Raw genomic sequence first — 25875 nt, 5'->3', positions numbered from 1 at the left:
CTGACACTCAAGACATCTAGCCACAAAATCAGCAATGTCATGCTTCATCTCGGATGAATAGAATAAACCTCGTAAATCTGCATGCATCTTCTTAACACCTGGATGTGCTGAGTAAGGTGCACGATGGGCCTCTGATAGGATCAATATGCAAAGCTCATCCAGTAGCGGCACATAGATCCTTCTTGAATGTCTCAAAAGGCCATCTAACTCTAGGAAATAGCCTGAAAACTTACCCTACAAGGGTCTCCCTGAATTGATCTCACTGCACACCTCCAGATACCATGAGTCAGTGGGGAGTGCCTAAAGTATCTGACACCTCAAATCGACACTAAGAGTCATAGATGATATCACATGTTTCTTGCGACTCAAAGCATCAGCTACAACATTCTCCTTCCCTTGGATATACTTTACCTCAAAGTCATACTCGCAAAAAAACTTCATCCAACGCCTTTGCCTAGCATTCAGATTAGGTTGCATGAATATGTAATGAAGACTACAATGATCGCTATTCAGTTCAAATCTATGTCCCAACAACAAATGTCTCCATCTCACTAAGGCATGAACTACTGCTGCTAACTCAAGGTCATGTGTAGGATAATTCAACTCATGATCCTTGAGTTTGCGTGATTCATATGAATCACTCAACCATTTTGCATTAGAACTACTCCAATAACCTCAAGGGAAGCATCCGTACACACCATGAAATCACCTTCTGGATCAGGTACTACTAAGATCGGTGCACTGGTCAGAAGCTCTTTGAGTTTCTGAAATGCTTCTACACATTTTTCTGTCCACATAAACTTCTTTCCTTTCCTCTGAAGGGAGGTAATAGGGTGTGCTATTCTGGAGAAGTTTTGAACAAATCTGCGATAATAACCAGCTAGACCCATGAAACTACGAATCTCTGACACAATAGTGGGTGCAGGCCAATCTACTATTGCTTGGATCTTCATAGGGTCTACAGAGATACCTTCACCTAAAATAATGTGTCCCAAATACTGTATCTCTGATTGAAAGAAATCACACTTTTTCGCATTGGCATAAAGTTGATTATCTCTCAAGCACTGCAAAACCAAACTCAAATGTTCGTCATGTTCCTTCTAGAACCTAGAATATATCAGTCTATCATCAAGGAACACAAGAACAAATTTATCAAGATAGGAATGAAACACCCCATTCATTAAGCACATGAAAACTGATGGAGCGTTCGTCAGCCCAAAGGGTACCACTGTGAACTCATAATGCCTGTAGTGAGTTCGGAAGGCAGTCTTATGAATATCAGCCTCCTTGATGCGAAGTTGATGGTATCCTGACTTAAGATCAATCTTAGAGAACACTGTAGCCCCCTTGATCTGATCAAATAAATCGTCAATCCTTGGTAAAGGATACTTGTTCTTTATTGTCACCTTGTTCAGCTATCTATAATCAATGCAAAGGTGCAAAGAACCATCCTTCTTCTTCATGAAGAGCACTGGAGCTCCCCATGGTGATACACTAGGTCAAATACTACCCTTGGCCAAAAGTTCCTCTAACTACAAACGCAACTCACTTAACTCCTGAGTGGTCATACGGTAAGGAGCTCTAGAGATAGGTTCCGCTCCTGGAGTGAGCTCAATGCTAAAATCAATGTCTCTCTTTGGAGGCATGCCTGCAATCTCACTCGGAAAGACATCAGCATACTCCTATAAAATAGGGTGATCTAGGGTCTTCCTCATAGAGTCTTCCTCATCTAGCTCATTTACCGTAACGGAAAATACCTGACATCCCTTACGAAAGCTTTGCTTTAATTGCATAGCAGAGATCATCCGTTGCGATATAGGCCTCGGTATCCCCACAATCTCAACATCCTTCCCTTGGTCATCCTGACACATAATGGTCTTCTTTCTGTAGTCTATACTAGCCCTATGAGAGCCAAGCCAATCCATACCTAAGACCACATCGTAGGAGCCAAGAGGAATAACTCAAAAATTGACTGAAGTCTCAAACCCTCCTATGCTAAGTCCACACTTATGAACTACAGAATCTGTGGAAACTTTAGCGCCTGAGGCTAGTTCCACTTGCCAACCATGATCTTGCTTAATCGACTCCAGCTTACACTTATCAACTAGAGATGGAGAAGTGAAAGAATATGTAGCACCTGAATCAAATAAGATAGAGAGAGGTGTGCCTCGAATAGCTCCTATAGTCTCAACTACTATCCCCTAAAGGTCTGCCTGACGGTGATCCATCACTACAAATACTCTATGAGATCCATCTCCATTTCCAACTGTAGGCTCAGATGTTGCTAGCCTAGGTCCTGAATACTGAGATGCTTGCTGTGGGTAGTATTCTGCAATATGACCAATCTGTCCACATGAATAACATCCCGTGCTCCTACTAGATCCTCTCCCTATAGGTGGTGCATTCGACCATTGGTGGTTACCCCTGCTAGCAAAATACTGGATACTCTGTTCAAGCCGAGACTGCTGATTCTGTTTATTATGTTGAGCATTGTGATTGATCCTAGAGTTGGACCCACCGCCACCACTCTATGCCTGAGGGTAAAATCCCTTATGCTACTAAGGCTACTTCTGAGAATGTTGATTCCTCCTAGGGAAGGGAGGCTTCCTGATTCCACCAGAGTTGTGGTTGCCCTTAGATCCTGCTATAGTAGGCGCTCCCACAAAACCCCCTTGCCCAAAGTTGACACTCTGCTTTACCAAGATAGCTCGATGTACCACATCCTTGAGGGTCTTAGGCTCAAATACCTTAACACCCCCAATAAAATGGTTGTTCAAGCCTTGAATGAAATGTTGTGCCAACTGCACTAGGTTGTCACTACATCCCAAAAAAGGCATGAGCTCATAGAACTTGCCCTCATACTCTACAACGGTCATAGTGAACTGTCTCAGGTTATGGAACTCATTTGCTCTATCTGCTTCAATTCCTCTGGTAGGAATCGCTCATGAAAACTCTCCAAGAACATCTCCCAAGTGACACTACCCATGTTAATGCCCAACTTCTTCTCCTCAATAGTCCACTAGGTGGCCCCAAATAACTCTAGATTGGTAATGGCAAACCTCGCTTTGACATTACTGTCAAAGTCCTACATAGCAAAAATCCTGTCAAGGGCAATAAGCCACTGCTCAGCTACATACCCAGAACCTTTCCCATTAAAGGGCTTGATCTTGGACCTCTGAAGGTCCTTCATCTAAGAAGATACTATGGATCTATGTCGATCCCTCTGAGGACTCCTAGATCTGTGTCTATGCTCATGTCCTGCCTGGTGTGCTCTATCCTGCTGAAGAACAGGAGGTAAGCAATCAATAAGGGTTTGCATCATTTTCCTCAGATCAACCTCCTTAGAGTCGGCATGTCCCTCTCCGTGGTTCTCTTCCTAATGTTCACTGACATGCTCTTCCCTATTCTCTTCCTGAATGGGGCTCTCGTGGATAGACTCATGAACACTAATATCTCTGCCTCATCCACGGCCAAGGCTACAACCTCTAACGGAAGATCTCATCCCAGATACCATCCTACAATAATATCCAAGACACAAGATGCTAAAATAACCATGAAACATACTACTGAAACACATAGATAAAAGACACATGTTTTGCAAACAAGATATTTTCAATTTTCAGTTTACCTATAATTTCAGTTTAAGTATAATTTCAGTTTTGAAGTCTTAAGTGTTGAAGTATGAAAAATAGGTAACTAATAGTTTACATAATGTTTCAGTTCAACTAGTTTCAAGTTCCAATTTAAGGTTTGCATTTTTGTTCAACTAGTTAACACTAGTGGCGTTCCAATATACCCAGAGCTCCCAATGTAGAAACTCGGGCTCTGATACCAGATGTAATGCCCTGCCAAGGGATCCAAAAGAATTAACCTAAAGTTTCACTAAGTTTGCTAAACATTTTTTTTTTTTAAAGTAAGAAAGTATAACATACACATCAAACACATGGTAGCAGAAGCAATAACATGTAATCATCGACAACATACATTGTAAGTTACATTTCTTAAAGATCCCAAGACATTGAGTCACGTTTAAATTGAATTAATTCTAAGTCTAACAACTATCACATACATATGAAAGAATAATCAGAAAGTCCCATGTCCATAATATACATTTGTTCCAAAAGCCTCTCGGCAAATTAATTCAGAATGCTCAATCATCCACTGTACAAGTCACAGGGTATGAAAGGCTTAAAAGAATATACATATGTAAAGATAAAGATACAACATCCTCAAATCCATGATACAAAGTACAGTAAAAATATATGAAACTATTCACTGTACATGATACATCCATACATCCATAATGGTAAAACATCTATCATAAAAACTAACCATCCATCGTAATAATCCAAGAACATAGTGAAAGTAAATCGCAATCACGAAAACTTTGGCCACGGTGACCACGGAACGGATCTCAATGGTAAGAGTAAAAGCACTACCACCCGACCGCGTGGAACCTAAATGGTCCACTCCCACAGCACTGAGGAGATAGTCTCAAGTCCCAAACAGGATAACAAAACCTATAATCATAAATAATCTCTAAGTCCAAGAAATCCTATAAGCATGCTAACTCAAGGGTTCCTAAAAAGATCGACATCTAAATCCCAGAGGTACCACAAGACACGTAGGAAACCTAATATGCAAGCGAGAAAGTGTCATCGCAAAAGTCACGTAGAAGTTACCCGAGCAATCCCTTAGGAATCTCGGGTCCCTACTGATCTTGCGGAGTATCCTCTCGTACTGACGAGGCCTACTATGGAATGCAAGGTCATAATCAAGCGTCCTCTCTACCCCATCCTAGCTTGTACTAGCACTCAAGGCATGGGAGAGAACATACAATTATCTTGTTAGGTTCATTTTCTCTCATTTAGTGTAAATGTTTTCACTTTTTAAAAATGACTTACAATGGGTTTCTCAAGGCAGCCTCTTAGGGCTTCGACCCCCATTGCAAGCCACTTCCTGACTCTACACATAGATAACCTACCCTAGGCTCATGAAAACATAAATCAAAGAATCATAATAAAACCACCTCAGTCCTATACAAGCAACTAAAAAGACATCATAAAAGATAAGCCACAAAATTATATCAGTTCTTCATGACCAACAGATAATATCAAATAGTAATCATATGATCACGATAGTTCTCTATCAGCAACTGAAGGCATCAATGATAAGTCACAAAATTCAATGGTTCTCCAATGAGCAACCAGAAAGTATCCCAATAGTAAATTACAATACTGATCGAAGACTCCAAAATGGTCAAGTCAAAACATGACATCATCAAGAACATAACAAACACTTCAGTCCTCTCAAGTGACTGAAAAGCAATCCAAGTATAACTGATCAAGACTCAAAAATGGTTATCAAATATAACTGATCGAGACTCAAAAATGGTTAAGTTGGGTATCTCAAATACATACACCTCAGCTTCACACAAGGAAACTAGAAAGCAATAACAAACAGTAAATACAATCATGTCATAGAGCACTTCATCACATTACCATGGTCAGGTTAAGAAAGATCGAAACCAAATCACCATGACATCACATTCACAACCCCGAGCCTCTGGTAACAACCTAAACTGGTCAACGCTAAACCAACCCCATAACATTCAAAGCACAAAGAAAACATCAAAGTCTCAGAGATTGGATTTGAAAGTATATTATTGAGTTAAGGTAAGGTTTATGTTTCAGTTTCTAGTGATTATATTCAAGTAAAAAGTTTTATCGTTCAATTTGATTGATAATATACTATTGAGTTAATGTGAGGTTTCCATTTCTAGTTGAATGTAAGTTTTAAACAGATAGAACCCATAGTTCACCTTTACAAATTATCCCGTTCCTAACTCCAAATGAAACACCTAATTACCCTTAATTGATTTTAAGTCAAAGTCCTAAAACAATCTAACGTAATAATTAAATTATTAATAATCCTTGTTGATTATAATAGTCTACACTTCCATTAAAATCAATGTTATAATATTAAATTTGCTTAAACAAATTTTCAATTTAATTAATCCTAATTAAGTCAAACCTAAATAAGATTAATTAATGATACATAATGAATCATATGATGTTTATTAATAATTTATTTATTTATAAAATTATTAATAAACAATAAAATTTCAATATAATTTAAAGTTTAATAAATTTTAAATTAACTAACAATAATATTTTATAATTATAAAAATGATTTTTTTTAAAAAGGAAATCGTAATATGCTTTTATGAAATTACGGCATTTTTAAAGGCTCGCCCGCCTGCCGTCCACCTGCGGCTGCAAGTGTTACTACTGCCGCAGGCAGCAGTACCACATGTTGTGGCACGTGGGGAAAGGTGTGGGGCATGGGAAGTGGTGGCCCTGCCCCACCCCAAATATATTATATATATTTTTTTAAAAAAATTTATTTTATATTTTAAACAAATCTCCAATTTCGATTTTAATAAAAGTATAAAATAAATTAATTTTATTTTGAATTAGATTTATTTAATTTTATTAAAACAATAAATATATATATAAAATAAATAATGTTTATTTTAAATTTAGTTCTATTTAATTTTTTTATTAAGACAATATCCTTTAAGGAATATATATATATATATATATATTTTAATTAGAACTTTCAATTTTACATTCAAAACCCTTACCCAATTAAATCTTAATTTCTTAATCAAGAAAACAAGGGTTCTAATAACTCTTCCAGTCTCCGTGGATACAGAAATTATTGATGAACAATTAATAAATTCACAATATTGAAAGCTTAAAACTTTCATCATAGAGAATTCGGATTTACAAACCCCAGACACGAAGAAGACAGGAAAGATAATTGCGTGTTTAATTGATAAACAAAGACACAAGACCCTACCTGATCCTGATGCTATTATGCAATCTCCAGGAATTGTAAGAGAATTCGCTCCTCTTAATAACCTTCTTCTGGAAAAATTTCTTGGTATCAGCCTTCTGAAATTCGCTTCCAAAAGTAGTCTCCCAAAAATTCCTGTCCAAATTCGTGTCCCTCAAAAATGAACCCCCAAAGTTGTGATAAGCGAATTCTCCTCAAATCGGAGCACTAATTGTGTGTTCACCCAAGAAGACTCATTGCATAACTCAGTTAACTCCCCAATTAACCTTTATTATCTTTTATTTTATTTTGCATTCATCTTTCATGCACATTAAGTTGAATTATAAAATAACTTTATTTAATAATCCACTTGACTTCTATTTTAAATTAATTTGTTACTTTAATCTTATGTGCACTTTTAAGAAATTAAAATAACATTATTAATTTCTATAATTTAATCTTTTAATTTATTACTCAAATTTAAACTCCTACTTAGATCATGCGATCTAAAATCCTTTAATAATTTAATGTCTTTCAACTTTTTAAATTAATTTTAGAAACTTAATTGATAAAATATTTAATTAATTTAATTAACAATAATATTTAGCATTTATTTAAAAATGAACTCCAATTATATTATTATTAAATTAAATAAATATTATCCTGTTCTAAATTTATCTTTGAACTTTAATCTCCAAATTTAATTCTTTTATTTGATTAATTTCTCAATTAATTAAATATTAAATATATCATATTAATTCTCTATTAAATTAAATCATTAATTAATCTTTTTAATTAGACTTTAATTAATAGAAAATACATCAAGGACTCATATAACAACATACGAAAACCCTACCTAGAAAAACACATACCGAATCAAAACAAAAAGGTTATAATCCCGAAATTACATCATTTGATGCATTCAGAGGGTACTTAACTTAGATACTTGTCCTAATTATCAATTAGGACAATTGGCTAAAGGGTTTAGGAATTGGACTTAAGAGTTTATCTCCCCTCTCTTACCATTGAAATAATGTGATAGGGTACGCTCATCCTGACAATTCAGGGAAGTCGATACCGGTACCTGCAACTTGCATAAAATCCATGCATGTACAAACACAATATTCTAAGCTAAACAGACGATGACAGGAAGTGGTGCATCGTGTAGATCCTATCTAGTAGGTGACTACGACTCCCTTCCTTAACCACATCAGAAACACCATACATAAATAAAACAAACACGCACACCATACACATGCAGTATGGGGTAAGTATCCATAAGAAGCACATGGAATAATAAACCATCTAACTAATCATCATCGATAACTGAAACCATTGAATAATCATCATACATGCATGAAATATAGAGTACCAAGTAATCTCATCATATAATAAACTGAGTGTAAAACAACATCTGATAATCTCTAAAATAATAATACTAATCATGAAACATAATTTGGCCTAAAAGAGTTTGGCAATGATATCAGGAATGTAACTAGAAAATGTAGACTAGGGGCAAGCACTACAGTTTTGGAGTCTGTTTCTCTGCACTAAGTGTACTAGCATATTTTTATAATTAATAAAATTTTCCCTTTCCTGTTGTGTCCATTCTATGCTTGGGTTGTGTCCCCATTAGGAAGAGGCAGTTAATTGTGCCAAGTATATTCAGAATTGGATGCTTCACAAGGTAGTTCAAAATATGACTCCTGAGGAGGCTTGGTCTTATGTCAAACCTGATGTATTTTCATTTTGAGTTTTTAGTTGTGAAGCATGGGCCTTTTCACTAGATGCTCAGAGGAGAGCAATGGAGTGAAATAGATGAAACCTCATTTTTGTTGGCTACTATGGGCATGTTAAGGCATGCAAGTTGTTTGATCCTAATTCCAAATAAATCCTACTTCATCAGGATGTCCAATTTGATGAGTGCCTTTCTATAGTAGATACCCTACCTCTAGAGTCTATTTCACTTACCACTACTCCCTCATCCTTACTAGTCTTTCTAGATGATGAAGATGATGATCTTGGTGATCCCCATTTACCTCGATCGTAGGATCCTCCATAGATGTCTAAATGGGCTCATGCTATAGTCAAAGATATAAGATCTCTAGCTAGTGACCCTTCCACTTTCCATCACATCCAATCTCATATTGTAGGTTCTAGTCTTCTAAGTCATGCTATTTGTAGTGATCCTCCAACATTTATAGTAGTGATACAACATACTGAGTGGGATAGTGCCATGGAGGAGGAGTAATCTTCTTTGATGAAGAATCATTCTTGGGATCTTTTTTCTCTTCCTAAGGGAAGAAAGATAGTGTGATGCAAATGGTTATATCATACTAAATTTTCCATTGATGGTTCTATTGATAAGTACAAGACATGTCTTGTTGTGAAGGGTTTTTCATAGGTTGTGGGCACTTATTACACTAAGATATTTTCCCCTATCAAAAAGATGAACTCTATTTGCCTTGTTTAATCCCTCACAGCTTCTCAAGGATGGCCCATGTTTCAAATGGATGTGAAGACTACATTCTTGCATGGTGATCTTATTGAGGAGATTTACATGGAGCAGCCTTAGGGATTTGTGTAGGATTCCTCCTTGGTTTGCAACCTTCAAAGCTCATTATATGGTGTCAAATAGGGCCATCAAGCTTGGTATGAGAAGATGGACTCCTTTCTAGTTTCTACAGGCTTTACACACTACCATTCTAATCCTACGATATGCATTCAACGTCTTGAGGATGAGGTTTTGATCCTTGTCCTATATGTTGATCATCTTCTCCTCATAGGTATCTGATTCTCTATGATTCAGAATGGTCAGCGTGCATTGATGGAATATTTTGAGATGACTAACCTTGGTCTATTACACTACATTTTTGGTCTACAAATTGTTTAGTCCTCTATTGGGATCTTTGTTTACTAGTAGAAGTATGCTCTTGACATGATTTGACACTTTGACATGCTTGATTGCAAGCCTAATCACACACCTTTTTAGTCTGCCTCTTACACTTCATCTTTAGTAGATCCTACATTGTATCAGAAGTTGGTTGGCTGGTTTTTGTACTTGACACATACTCATCCTAATCTCTCCTTTGTAGTTGGTCTTGTCTCTCAATTTTCACATGAGCCTCATGAGAGTGATTGGAAAGAAACCATGCATATTTTGAGATACATTCAAGGTATACTTATGTATGCTATTCATTAATCATTAGGGACTCCTCACATAGTTGGCTTCACTGACTCAGATTGGGCTAGTAATGATGATTAGAAGTCTACTTCTAGCTTTGTCTTTTGTCTTGGCTCTAGTCCTATCACCTAGTTGTGTAAGAAGTAGAATTCTCATGCACTTTCATCTATAGAGGCTGAATATAGAGAAATAGTGCATGCTAGTTAGGAGATTTTATGACTTCAATAGTTGATGACTAAGTTTTGTTTTCTTCCTGATCATCCCACTATTCTGTGGTGTGATGATCAAAGTGCTTTTCACATTTCTCGCAACTTGGTGGAGAATTAGTGCACTAAACACATTAAGCTTCATATGCATTTCATCCATCAATAGATTTAGGATGGTGTTATCTCTTTGGAGTATATTCCCATTGACGTGTATGCTACTGACATCTTTACCAAACTTTTTGCATCTCCATGCTATCTTCAGTTTTGTTCTATGCTTGGGGATATAGAATTTGTCCTCGGAAGGTCTTGTTGAAGCCTGCCTTCCTTCCTTCTTTCTTTTTCAGCTTGTTTATTCTATCTCTTCTTGGATTAGGGTTTTTCCCATTGGATTTTCTCTATTTCTCTATTTTACAGAGATTTCCTTATTTTGGGTACTTGATCAGGCCTTGTTGTTGAGACCCATTTTTCTACTTTCATAGTTATGCTAGGTTAGCTTACCTCCTAAGGTTTTCTTAAGGGGGGTGTTAGATTAATTATCTATTTACATTTATTAATTATATCACTTTGATTTAATTAATTAACTTGTCTATTACTCTAGTTTACTTAAGTTGTCTCTTAGGTGCAATATAATTAATATTTTATGTTAATTATAATGCACAACCTAGATTTTTCCCTTTTTAGGGTTTTGTTCACCTTTAAGGTTGAACTCTTGTAATTATTATTTGTTTAACATCTTGGAATACATTTTTCTCTCACTCTACTAAGATTTCCAAGCTTTTATTTTTGCTCTTTGGTTTCCTTCTAGCAACAGGTCATTTTGCATGTAGGTGTTTTTGGTGAACTATGAAGTTGGTTTTCTCAAGTTCTACAACTCTCATTAGTGTTAACACCATATTTCTCCTTGAAGAGCTTTTCTAAATCATCCCAAGAACCAATACTATTATCAAACAATCTTTTGAACCAATCCCTTGCATCCTTATTAAGTGACTACACAAACAATTTCATGACCACATCCTCATACTCCACTACATAGTCATTTAGCATATATGTGAATTTTGTGTGATTCTCTTCACCAATTATAACATTATTTACTAAGAATTTAGTGACCTTATCTCTTAGGTCATTTAAGATTGGATGGGGAAAACCATAGATATCTACAAAGGTCATTTTATTGTATCTTTCCATGTAAATAGGCCTCTTTTGGAAACCTAAAATATTTGGATTACAAGGTCCAACTCTTTGGATCTATGCAGGGATGTGAAATTGTTGAGTTGTTCTTATTTCACTATTAGTCATAGAAAAAGAAGTTGGTATTGACTGGGAAAAACTTTGGCTATTTACTATTGGTGCACAAATTGGAATAGAAGGCATGACCTATGAAGGTTGGTTTGGCCAAGATGTTAAATAAGAGGTAGATTTGAGGAAATGTATCTTCCTTCTCATCTCTATAGCTTTGACATCATTTTAAACTTTCTCTAGCTCTTATCTAGATCTTCCCTTTTTCTCTTTACTATTTCCAACTCTAAGTCATTTTTTGACATGACAGGTTTGTTAGAGGAAACTTTGGGCTCATTGATCTATATCCCTATAACCTTTTGTTTTCTTTCATCAGGGATTTCAATGGTAAGATCAATAAATTTTCTTCAATAGGGCTATATGGTTGGATTTGGGAAATAACAATCCTTCCTTCCGTCTTAGAAGGTGTTCTTGGTCTTGGATTTTTGACCTTATCTCCTCGACATCTCCAAAAATGTTCAAATGAAGAGTAGCAGATTGTTCTTCTAATTTTTTATTTTATTTATCAGAGATTCCATTCTTAAAATCAAATATTCTCTTTTGATGAGATCATTAATGGTGATAGCTTCATTTTATTTCCCTAAATGAATGTGTTTGACATCCTGTTCAGCAACATTCTTCCTTAATATCTTAATCTTTGATGAAAATTCATCAAGGTCTACTAAAGTAGTTTCTAAATCTAGTGGATCATTTAGATCTATTAGATTCCTTTCAATATATGTCCAACTTGACTTATGTTTGGTCTAGCATTAAAAGTGTTCTTAGACACCCACCTATGCTTAACTTCTTTTGAAGCATTGGGTCTGAAAGAGATGTCTCCTATAGAAGAGAGGTTTTTGTCTTGGTATATTCTTGTTAGTTTGTGGTGACTTATTAGGAAAGTACTATAAATACTTCATAATTCTTTGGGGTTTAGGGCATGTTTTATCATGAATATTTTATCTATGATTTTGGGTTGACATATTGTAATTAACTATAACCTTGAAGTAGAAAACATACTTGTATAAAAGGGCTTAGGGTTAGGTATATTTCCACAAGGTATGATGTACAAATTTCTTCTTATAGTTGTATTAAGCTATAAGGGATTATAGATTGTAATCAGGTTATAATCACTAGATCATAATAATATTAGACTTGCTATTAGGTGGATGTAGCCCAAGGTTTAGGTGAACCATGTTAAATCTTGCTGTCTTGTTTTCTCTTATATGTGATCTATTATTTTCTAATATTGTTTATATTTGTATGTAACTATTGTTTCTATCTAAGGCTAATCCCAACAATTCTCTCTTTAGGTAATTTTTTATTAAACAAATCACATAAGAGTCTAGTATTCTCAGATTTAGAGTTTAGAGATGAAGATTCTGTTTTTGATACTAGTTGATATTGTGGATTGACATAAACACTATCTATAGGCTTCTATGTGTTGTTAGGATTTCCTTTTCTCTTTGTCTAGTTCTTCCTACCCACATTAACTAACTTTGTGTACATAAACACTTCTAGATTAGCCTTTATGTATGTGCTTGTATTTTTCCTTCTATCTACCATTTAAAACAAATATTTAAAATGTATAGCACTAGCTACAAAACCTTTGATTGAGCTGCCACCCAAGGAATGGAAAATTTTGATATGGCTAGAAGACAAAAAATATCATGGGAAAATAATCTGTTACCATAGATCTGACACAAAAGCCAAACATAGAAAGACTTTGAATTGGAATTTTTTAGATTCCCAAGGTTTGTCACTTAAAAGAGACCAATACAAGAACAGGCAAGATACAACTAAAAATATGATTGTAGATGTATAATTTATAATAGAGATTCTAGTATTTTAAACAATGATATTCTTTATACTTGTTACCAACAAAGTCATCGTGTTGTTGTTGTTTAAATCTAAAGATTTAAAGTAACACTAGAATACAACAAAAGGTTACATATAGGGATTGGTACTACCCATTTTCAAAAAAACTTATTTGGATCTGGACTAAATAATGAAGAAATAGTGCTTCTCAAACTTTAGGCTATGCTAACCAAGGCAGGTTTACCTAGGGATTTTAACATTTCCTGCATATTTTCACACTAGACATGCATTTAGAGATGATTTGGTCTCTTAAATTTTTTTGAATTGAAATCAAATATTAAATTATAGAAACTAACTACAAATTCAAAAGCTATTACAATAAGTGAATGACCAACATATAATCCTCTATTACAAACTTTAGATATTGATTTCATTTTAAATGATTTGTATTACTAAATGACTACTTCAATTTGTATCCTAACTAATAACCAATGCCTTATCTATTGTTAGACAGAGTCATATCAGTAAATTTTGATCTATTTAATTTACTTGCAACCAAATATATTAGATGTTAACCCTAAATTCAATTCTTATGATATCCCCTCCATATACTTAGAAACTATATCGACTCACAAAAGCATTTACTTAATTGCTTGAATTAAATGAAACAATGGATTGATATGCAACCTATCCAAGCTACATTAAATGAAATGAATTTTATTTATTTAATATCTGAATGACAAGTATATGAAAATGAAGACATAAATTAAGGACATAGATATTCAATAATTCGCCTTTTTTATATTAATCTTCTTGAGAATGATACATCTATCAAATACAAGACTAAAAAAAATAACTTAGGATTTGACAAGTATTTCATTCATTAATTCACCATGTTCTTGAGATACAAACTTGAAATAGATCAAATTGACACAAGAAATTTAACTGACTATTAAATAGCATTATAACTAAAAAAATAGAATTCAGACCCTCACTCCACATCTTAGAAATCCTTTCCTATAAAAAAGAATTGTGAAAAGCTTTGAATGGGAGGACATGTGTTCAAAACCCAATTACAAAAATTTTGCAATGAGAAATAATAGTCGCAAATAAAATATCAAAGATAGCAAAAATTTGAGCAGCTGCTAGTTCTGATGTTCAGGATCAACTCTATGATTTGTAATAGGAGCACACCCACAGCATGTGAACCACAATGATAAGGTGTCTTTATTAGGTAGTTTTCATCCCTCTTGAAGTTCTTTTACTTTTTTGTATACTCAGTCACTATCTTTAGATGGTAAAGCTTTAATTCCAACCATGACCTCCCAGATGGCAACGTTAGTGTTAATATCCATTCAGGTGGCATCCATAAATAAATTCATCTCATCAAGGAACTTGATTCATTTTTCATATTTTATTTCCTTTACCTCTACAATAACCTTTCCCATTTCTATTTCAAATTTGTATAATAGATCAATCATGTCATATATTGTTGTGACATCTATCTCATTATTGCATTATGCAACAAACCTTACATGTCTTAAAATGCCATCAAAAGAGGAAGACCACTCCTTCCATTCCTTCACATTTCTTATAATGCCTCTCCCATTTGATTTCTATAAGTTATCTTGATTTCTGCTAGCTTGATCATCTTTCTTTGTGATGTGGTTGTCCTAAAAGTATTTACATCATTCTTATAGTAATCTTTTACTATTGTGATAATGAATGATTTAAATAGACTATTTTACTGAAATTAATTAGATTCTTTAATTATGTAATTTTGTATAATTATTGCTTTGGCTATTATATATTGTAAATCTACATGTAATTGTGTTAGTTTATTATGTAGGACTTATATCCTTAGTAGTGACATATGGAGTTAGTGATCAAATGTGTAGTCAATATCATCCCTGTATGGACGATGTATCTTTTATTGATATTTTCATCCTTTGGTAATAGGTAAATCCAGATTCATAATGCATTATGTAATTAAACCCATGAGTGTGTTTGTACATTTAGAAATTCATAGAGGTCATGGAAGTTATCTAATTATTATGATTGGTTGGTTAAAGGGAATTTTGGGCCTTATTTAATTTAATTTAATTTTGGACAACTTTGTTGTAGTTTAATTCCAATTACTTGGAATAGTCTACTTTTGTTTGGGTTTATTAAGGGTTTAACTAGGTGATTTGTTTAATTAACCTAATCCTTTTATTCTCTTGAAAACTGAATATATATCCAAAATGGAATTTTATTCCTCACTTCTCAATTTTTGAAATAAAATTTGAGAGTAAATTCTAAATCCTCTTCAAGAGGAAATACTATTATGTTCTCTATGGGAGCTACAAGTGTGGGATTATTGTGAGATTGGTCTCATTGGATCAAGCTTGGGGAGAACTTGGATTGCCATAATTTTTGGCATTTTGTGTGGTGTTTTTATTTTATAGTTCAGGTTCCCATATTTTCCCTTTTGGCTATCATGTTTTCTATTTCATCTCCATTTCTACTATTTTTTGTAGCCTTTTGGTTGGAGGTTGAGAACTAGTGTTCCCATCCATTTTAAATTGCTGCTCTACCCAGTTGGATAGGTATGACCATTTCCCTATTTTTTGGGATTGGGGTTTGTGGTTTTGCACCATTATGCTAGCCATTTTCATGAATGGGGTTGAAAACCAATTTTTATTAGATTATTATGGCTCATTTACCCAAAGGTAGAATGGGTTTTATTTTTGTGGGTTTTTGTTAATATTGGGTTTTTTGAGGTTTTTGCCTTGATGTGCATGCTAGCCAGTTTTCTTGAGTCTTTTTGGCATGGTGTTGGTCATGTATTTTGATTATCCATAGGATTTCAATTTGACTACTATTGAAACTTTATGTTTGCATTGGGATATGTAACACATTCATACTCCTAGATTTAGGCTAGTTAAGTGAGTGCATGATATTTGGTGTTGTTGCCTCATTGGGATTCATGTAGAATCCACACTCTTGGATATAGGACAATTGCATGAGATTTTTGTACTTATTTGATTGGTACATTTCTCATATCCAACCATGTAGTTTTTTATGCCCAAACACAAGCATGTGCATGTGCATTTGATGGGTTCTTGTGAGACCCAAATTCCTAGATATAGGCCAATTGAGGGATTTTTCATTTAGGGTTGGGTTGGGAACTTCAATTTCCTTTGGAGACTCATTGTGAGATGATTATGGGTATGTAGGGTAGATGTTTGTAGTGGCTTATCTCATATAACCCATCACTATTCTGATAAGGTATCATATAGAAGCTCTAACAAGTGATAACTAAATTAATAAATGGGTATTAAAACTTAGTGAAATATAAGATTAGGAAACATTTGGACTCCCATGGGAGTTGATTGAAGGTGTGTGTGTGTGTGTGTGTGTGTCTGGCCTCCTAAGCGAGTTGATCTAAGGAATAACATCTAGCTTCCTATCGGAGTTGATCAAAGATATATTTTGAATTTAGTCTCTTGAGGGAATTGATCGAAGGCTTGAAGCACTTGCACCATCCGATGGAAAGTAAGGACCCTCCACTAGAGTCCTTGCATAGTTATCCATAGAGGCTTTGACTATGACTTGATGTATTGCATTATCTTCATGAGCATATAGATGTTGTATCAATATTTTTGATTGGCATATGTGTTATCCATGGGTGATTATCTTCTATGATTATGGTAAGATCATTATCTCTATCAGCATGATATGAGTGAGCCTATGTGTTCCACATGTTTGGGAGGCATATCTACCTATACAACTTCTGGTGAATGGTGTATAGAGATAGTCTACTTCTAGTTTGAGGCTGATGTTGAATATTTACTTGTTACTTTAGTGTATCTAGAGTGTGTTTCCTTGTGAGTTATGTTTTTATTTCAATGCATTTGATATCATGTTGAGCTAATGGTAGTTATTTCTTGATGCATTCCTTATTGTGATTTTGTCTCTTATTGTTTAGATGGGATTCCTTACCATTGCTTTCGATAGTTTTGCTATTGATAGATTAGCATGATTGTTTATATTTTTCTCTTATGTGGTTATTGATAGTATTGGTAAGAATGACCTCATGATACAACTCCAACTATCTTATTGGTAATGTGAGATTCATGCTCAGGGGATGGCTAGGACCTTTGAGGTCTCATGATGCTATTATTGATGGGAGGAAATGAGCAGGGTTTTAGTGGTTTTGTTGCTTAATTGTTCATGCTTTCTATCATATGATGCTTGCTTTATGAACCATGTATGTACATTTTGATGTTTCAATCTGCACCTTCTTTCATATGTTGTTATGGATTATATGTTAGAGTTAATTGATCTCTTTTGGTCTCTCAAGTAATCATTCCTTGATTTACATGGATCTGGTACTCTCTAGTGTGGAGGTTTCTAGTTTTATGCTTCCTCTTTACTTATTTGATTGTGCTATTTTCTATTTTCTCACATGGAAAGGATAGTTTTGCATGTGAGAATGTACTTCCTTGCACGAGCATGTTCTTCTTTGTGTGGTGTGTGCACTTCCTCTTACGACATATGCACTTCCTCATGTGACATGTGCACTTCCTCACGCGCATCCTTAAATTTCCTTGTATGCACTTATATACTTCCTTATGTAGTTCAATGCACTCATACATGCATCATAATTCATTCTCTCACATGCAACAATGAAAAGTCTAACCTGAGCCTAGAGACCAGTGTTTCCTTGCACAAGAAATAATGAGAATTTTGACTTGGCCAAGGAAAGTTTTGAAGTTAGTTTTGTACACCCTAATGGGTTCCACACCTTCCTAGTTCAAAACATATTTTCTATGGAGTTTAAAATATATTAGTATAAGTTAATGTATGTTTAATTTATTATACTTAAGATATATTTTAATATATGTGATGATTCATTTGAGATAGGTTCCAAAATTCTCTAAGTTAAGATAAAGATGAGTAGTTGTAACATTGAGCTTTCATCTTGTGCATCGTTGTTATTGGTCTCTACTTTTAATTCTAGATTATGTTATGGTTATATGGAAATGGACTTGTATACTTAACCATGTGAGGAACTTGTTCTTTGGAGCTTAAAAAGATCATCCATCCTGGTGTATTCGCATGATTCGTGTGATCTTTGGTTTGTAAGTTATGGTTTAGTGCTTGGAGATCTTTGAAAGTGTATGTAATACTTCTGTTGGTGTAAGCGAACATGTAAGCTTAGCCATGTTTCTTGTTTAATTATCTTATATATTTATTTCACTCTTGCACTTGGTTACTTTATGTTGTTGTTAGTAACTTAACTTAAGAAAAAAATATTTAGTGCATTTTTCATCCTTGTGTTCCAAGGATCTTTGGAGGGCATTACATTTCCAATTTTATCAACTATACTTGGCACAAAATTTGGAGTCCCTACATCAATTATCTTTATTTTACTTTGGACCAATTGTAATTTCCCTAAGAATTTTTTTTTTTTAACTCTTTAACTCTATTAGTCAATTTTCTAGTAGGGATAATTACTCCTTTAAGCAAGTCCTTTTTCTATGGTAGCATTGGTACAAGGCTATCAAAAAATTGTGTATATGGCCCCCATATTATAAATAAAGGAGAAAAAATAGATAATGCTTCTAATCATTGATATTCAACTCCCTACAAAGAAATATCTTATAAATCAACAAATTCTAAATTGTTTTGATCTCTACCTCTTTTTTGGCATCCAATTGATTAACTTCCATCTGCTCACTCACACCCACATCTATTGCATCAACTTTAGGTTGGGTTTCCTAATCTATGATGTTTGTAATAGACCTCATCACATTCATCACATTCCTCACCTCAACTTCAAGGGAAACCATTCTCTGTCCTAGCACATATATCTTCTTGAAGTTCTTACTTAAATACCAATGGATATTTTGTATGTTTGGTATAACTTCTCTTCAAGCATATCCATTTTTCTTTTCCCCATTAGTGATGCCATATTCATTAATTTGTGAACTTGTTCACTTGAAATCATAGTAACATTATAAAATATCACATTTCCTTAAGGTGAATCTATTAACTCCATCAAAGTTAGTTTATTTGGCTTAGGGGTCATGCTACATAATACCATGGTATTGGAATCCATATTGAATATTGACCCATTGCAACTCTCCAACAATTTTTGTCAACTCAAATGAGATAGATTTATCTTACTTTCTAATCTAGTCAAGCATTAAAAAATAAACTAAGCTCCCACCTTAGGAAAAGTAGCATTTTTCTTCTTTGTACTACCTCTCTAGCCTCATCAACAGTGAGAGTCTCACTACTTGGGTCATATTCTTGCAATTTTTATGCTAGTTCAACTATTTTCTCTAGTAAATCTCCAAATTGTAGTTGCAATGTAAGCTCATTCTATTTAACCTTAAACAAGAATGACTTGAATTCTTATGAATCCATGAAATCATCATCCTTCATAAATTCCCAATCGTTGGCTATCCTTTCCACCATCATTCTTATTTGAATCTCAACTTTATTTGGTATTCTTTCATTTGTTCAACCTGCCTAATTAATAAATTATGCCTAATATTATCAAAATATTGTGTGCCCCTTGGTAGTATCTGCAATGCTATATCCCTAGCCATATTTGGGATCTCTATTAGTTTTTTATTTTTGCTGCCTAACTATGTTGATGATGAACTTTAAGATTGATCATCATTAACCTCTGTCTCAATCAGATCCTCCTACTATGGGGATTAGGGCTCTACTCTATCCCTTATTTCTATAGGCACTTGGGACATTATGCTGTCAAAATTTTCCAAGCACTTATTGCATGCCTTTCTAGGTATCTCTCCTCAAAGTAAAACCCTTTAAAAGAGGGATCAAATTTCTTCATTTCTTCTTTAACCCTCATAATTTCTCTCCATCTTATGGTCCTATTCCTACAATATTATGTCTATTAAAAGACCATTATTACACCTTCTTCCCAGCAAGGCTTTCTATTTGGGAGAGTGTATTTCCTCATTTTTTTGAGGGCATGCATGACCAAATTATTAGGATCATATGTCCTAGATAGGGTAATGGTTAGTAAGAATTCACCAATACATGCATCTATTTCCTCTAGAACATCATTGCCTATAAAAAAATCTCTTATCTTTGTATTCATAGCAACAAAGGAACCCTTCTTCACTATGGGACCTAGGTATTCCCTATTCATCATTGTAAGCTACCCAAAAAAATCTAATTTATCTAATCTTTCTGGGATATATCTAGGTAAGACATGAGGGGGTTTGGGACATCCATAAACCCTTTTGAAGGAAAAAATTTCAAAAATAAATAAACTAGCCCAATCATTGGTGAGTCTTCTATACACATTTGGGCATGCAGAAGGTCTTATTAGTGATTTTACCACCCCACCCTCCCCCCCCCCCCCTCCCCCCCCTCCCCCTGCCCCCCACCCTCTTGGAACCCTCTCTATTATATCAGGTAGAATATTAGAAATAAAAAATAAAAAATCATTATAAAAAGAAATGGCATTAGAGTAAGGATAAAACCTCTGCCAAAAGTCAGTCCATAGCTATATGGGGAAATTTTCTCCAATTTCCTTAGTTCCTTCAATGAAATTTGGACTGATGTACCTTATGTTCTTATATAGAATAATGTGCATTAACAATGAGTAATGGTGGAACTTGAAGTTCTCCATCTCTCCCTTTTGAGAATCAATAATTTTATTGTGCATCAGATTGATTATGTGTGTTAGAGAGTTATATCCTACAATGTGGTGTGAGTCCTAGATGTCTAGGGCCATTATATAGATGTAGCCCAAAGCATTCATGGTGCCATCTAGTCTAATAACTTTATCAATTCTTAACACAATCTACTAGAATTATCTACTAAAACAATCCAATGGCATGAAGTCACCTACCTTCTTTGGTAGCTTGCCTTTGCCCTTCTTGGCCTTGGGAATATGCTTTGTCATCTCATTAACTTCCTGCTAAAGAAACTTTTTCATTATTTTTTGAAAGTCTCATTCATTTTGTCCAACTCAATAGGCTTTTTCATTAATCCTCCAAGGTTGAAGACTTAATGAAGTTTCTCTATCCAATTTGTACAATATACTCATGTATTTCCTACGAAACCCATGAGTGGTAGGATTATAAGACCTTATCAAGGCTTTTACCAAGTCCACATTCAATATTATCTCTAGCATAATTAATTTTGACAAGTTCTTGAACCAAGGATTAGAGATTGGTGCCTTCTAAAATATGTTATTGTATAAATACCAAAACAACTCATTTCCATTTATCTCTGACACAAAGACATCCCTATAGAAACTATATGCATCCTTGAAAATGTGAGACTACATTGTTTATATAATGGATTATCCTAGGAGAAAATACACCCATTCCTTAATATACAAGTTGGCTAATTTAGTAATAGGCTACTCAGCATCTTGAAAACTTTCTTCCACATTGGCTTGAGTAGTCATCTTTCCCTCTTCTTGCATCATCTTTTTGGAATTTAACTCCTAAAAATAGTCTTTCTACAACTAAGAACTCTGAAAACTCTTCACACTCTATCTTCTTTACTCTGAATTATGTGAATATTGTAATTAGAAATCTTTTGCATTATCTCTTTATTAGTACTTAAGATGGAGAAGAACATTTATGGTGTCTTTAAGTCAACATGCATGAGAAATCTCAAAACCTCCAAAAGCATCATAGTTTGGGTTTACAATGCTTGTACTGCCAGCCTTTTGAAATCTTTCTTGCAAGTTTTTAGAAAGTACGTATCCTTTTTATCATCACAAGGTTTCAATAGTCATTTTCATATTAATAGCTCATGTTGTGACCATGCAAACACTATAAATTATTTTACTATTTGTGACCTTGAAAGGATTATTTACCATGTGAATTTTTTTCCTGTGATCACATGAACCCCCTTGGTCACTACTTCACAATCTACATTTATGCTTGACTTCTTAAAATTTTAACCCAATGTTTACTACTTCCAAATTCTTGTCACTTCTTCATAGGTTCTTTTTTACTCCATACAATTACCTATATGACTGAGTGCCTTCATAAATCTTGGCATCCTCTTAACCACATAGCATGATCACACTTCAATCTCAACACTAGAATTTGTTTCTCACAATCGTGTGAAACCTTTTAAAACTAAGAAGTCATTGCTTTTTTCCCTTGCTTCAAGAATTAATATTTTTACTACATGATCATGTGATCAAACAAAATTTTAGGAGTTCTTAACTATTTCACAAGTTCATAGTCTTCCATTTAGCTTAAAAATTCAAGTGCGTGACTATGCAATCAAGGATCTTTTAGAACTTACAAACCCTTTCACCTGTTATTGACTTCATTTAACCCTTCACATATTAACTATGAGACTGCATGACTAAGCACCTTTTTTTTTCTTCTAAATAGCTTTTCCAAGTTGCATCTTATGTTTTTCATGTGGTTTTTGACTACAAGACTATACATTTGAACAATAACTAACAGGCTCTTAACCATGACACCTAGTCACAACCTTTATCTCTTTTTATATTTTTAAGCTTTGTAACCACATGATCAAGGATTTTAACCACCTATACTAATAGTTTCTATCTTTCTCTTTATCCTAGGATGTTTTTCTTTTTAGGCTCTGACCATGCAATCATAGATGGTCACTTCTTTTCTTGAATGGTTTAGCCTTTTGAGCTTGAAGTAGTGAAACAACGATTGGTACTTTGCTAACCTTGGTTACACAGTCATACTATATATTCACTATTATATCAATAAGATCTCTTTTGAAGCCTCCACATCTCAAAATCTTTTAAATTCTAAGATACTTGCAACTAAGTGATAACCTCTCTTTGCGTGGTTACTTCTTGGAATTCTAACATCAGCTTTAACTATGCAACCATGTGAATGTTGTCTCCTTAACTATTTCATCAATTTTCTATCTAGTATGATGTTCTACCATAGACCATTTTGATCCCATGATCAAAGAGGCTTCTAACTATTTTGTGCAATCTCATTATAAAATGGTAAGAGCTAAAATGTGTAATGACCATGTGATCACCTTGGGCACATTGTCACACCTTAAAATTTTGAAAGGTCCCTTTTTCTAAAGGTGCAAAAACATTTTTTTAACTAATTCAAGGGTTTCTGATTGAAACAAGGGTATGGATTATGAACTAGGTTTTTTCTAGGGTAACTTTGTAGAAAAAGTTTGCAAACCCTAACTACTTAAGATGAGATCTAGATTTTTACAATAATATTTAAGGATTTCAAGCTAGGTGAAAATACAGGCTAACATGATCTTCAATAAGCTCAAGTATCTAAAGTTACTATTAAATACTAGTTACAAATATTCCTTCACCACTTAGCTCAAATAGAGATACTCCCTCATAAAGGAATCATCAAGCATCTGGTATAGATAAAGAACAATACTCTATTACCACTAGACTAATTTAATCTTTCTATCAAGTATTCAAAAGTAGGTAGGGAAATCATGCCAAGGATACCTCTTAAATAGTCACATGTATCCTTTAGAAAATACTTTATGAATACGTCTTCTATCTTCTCCTTTGTATTAACATACTCCAATATGATCTCCTTTTATGCAACTTTCTCTCTCAAAATATGATACTTAACAGATATGTGTTTTGTATTTGAATGTAAAATATGATTCTTAGACATAGTCATTGTACTTGTGTTATTACAATAAATGATATTAGGTTCTATAAACTCAATTTTAATGCCTTTCAATATTCTTTTCTCTAAATGATTTGATTATAATTGTTTGCTATTGCTACATACTCTACCTTTGTTGCACTCTATGAAATATTGTCTTGTTTCTTTCCTATCCAAGAAACCAATCTTCCTCCTAAGAATAAAGCTCCACCACTACTACTCTTTCTATCATGCACACTACCTTCCCAGTTCACATCAGTGTATGCACATAAGGTAAAGTCAGTTGATTTTTCACAAAATAAACCAAAACCAAGTGTATTCAAATATATGAAAATCCTTTTTATAGCTACATAATGTGATTATTTAGGATAAACTTGAAATCTCATCATAATGCTAACTACATTAAATATATTAGGTATTATGTGTATTAAGTATTACAAACCCCAATTCATAGACCTATGTACTTATTTTCTCCAACAATAGTTTTCGCATGTTTTTTAGATAACTTGTGTGTACCAATAGGTTTACAACTTTCCAAACCAAATTTTTTCAACAAGCCTTTCAAATAATTAGTCTGTAATGAGAAAAATCTATCATTATTCTATAAAATTTTCAATCCTAAGAAACACTTCATCTCATCATTCATGCTCATTATAAATTCCTCCTTAATTTCACTAGCAAATTCTTGACTTTCTTCATCATCACCTCCAAAGATTATATCATCCACAATCGCTTCAACAATTAGTAAATTATTTTCAATGTCCTTCAAATACAATTTTTTGTTTGCAATACCTTCAGAAAATTCCACTTTTTTCAAATACTTATCCAATCTTGCATACCATGCTTTAGGTGCTTTTTGCATTCCATATAATGCTTTCTTCAACTTAAAAACCACATCTCTTTCTTTTGTCAAAGGAAAACCTTCAGGATGCTCAATGTAAAATTCTTCTCCATTTAGGAATGCTGATTTGACATCCATATGACACACTTTGAATATCTTGTTTGCTGCATATGCCAAAATTATTCTAACTACCTCTATTCTAGAATTAGATGCAAAATTTTCCTCATAATCAATACCTTATGGCTATGAATAACCCTTACATACCATTCTTTCATTGTTTCTCACAACCTCACCTTGTTTATTCATCTTATTTATGAAATCCCACTAAGTTCCAATTACATTTTAATCCTTATCTCATGGAACCAACTCCCATGTATTATTATTTTCAATCTAGTTTAATTCTTCTCTCATAGCTTTAACCCAAAAATCATCTATACTAGCTTCATTAGTACTTTATGTTCTATTTGTGAAATCAAGCATAATTATTCTCTATTTACCTTATTTATTGTCATCACTCCTTTGTCCTTTTTCCAATAATTTGATTAGAAAGGTGATTCTTTATCAAATTCCTATTAGGTGTCACCATCTCAACTCTAACTTCACCTTTAGGTTCACTCCTTGGTTCTTCAATTTATTCATAATTTGTATGTCATTTTGAAAATCAATGTCAGTTTCATAAAATAGCTCAACATTCGCCTAGTTAGTCCTTGGATTAGCTTCCTTATTAGAATTATAATCAAGCATTCTTTCTTGAATTATAAACTTCTCATCCACTCTAACATTTGTGCTCTCAACAATAGTCTTAGTTCTTTGAATAAAACATCTATATTTTTTTCTCCTTAATGATAACCAAGAAATCTACGTTCCTCACTCATTGAATCAGACTTACCAATATCATCTTATATTTTCATGTAGAACTTACTTCAAAAGATTCTAAAATACTTAACTAAGGGTGAATTTCCAAACCAAAGCTTTTAGGGGGTCTTATTAGTACCTTTTTTTATTTGTACTTCATTCATGGTGTATGTTGTTGTATTTACTATGTCTCTCTAGAATACCTTCACC

The sequence above is a fragment of the Cupressus sempervirens genome, chromosome 2 (assembly GCF_028749045.1).
Source record: "Cupressus sempervirens isolate cs-2001-9-10 chromosome 2, ASM2874904v1, whole genome shotgun sequence".
In the NCBI taxonomy this organism is placed as follows: Eukaryota; Viridiplantae; Streptophyta; class Pinopsida; order Cupressales; family Cupressaceae; genus Cupressus; species Cupressus sempervirens.
This window is presented reverse-complemented; position numbering follows the sequence as displayed.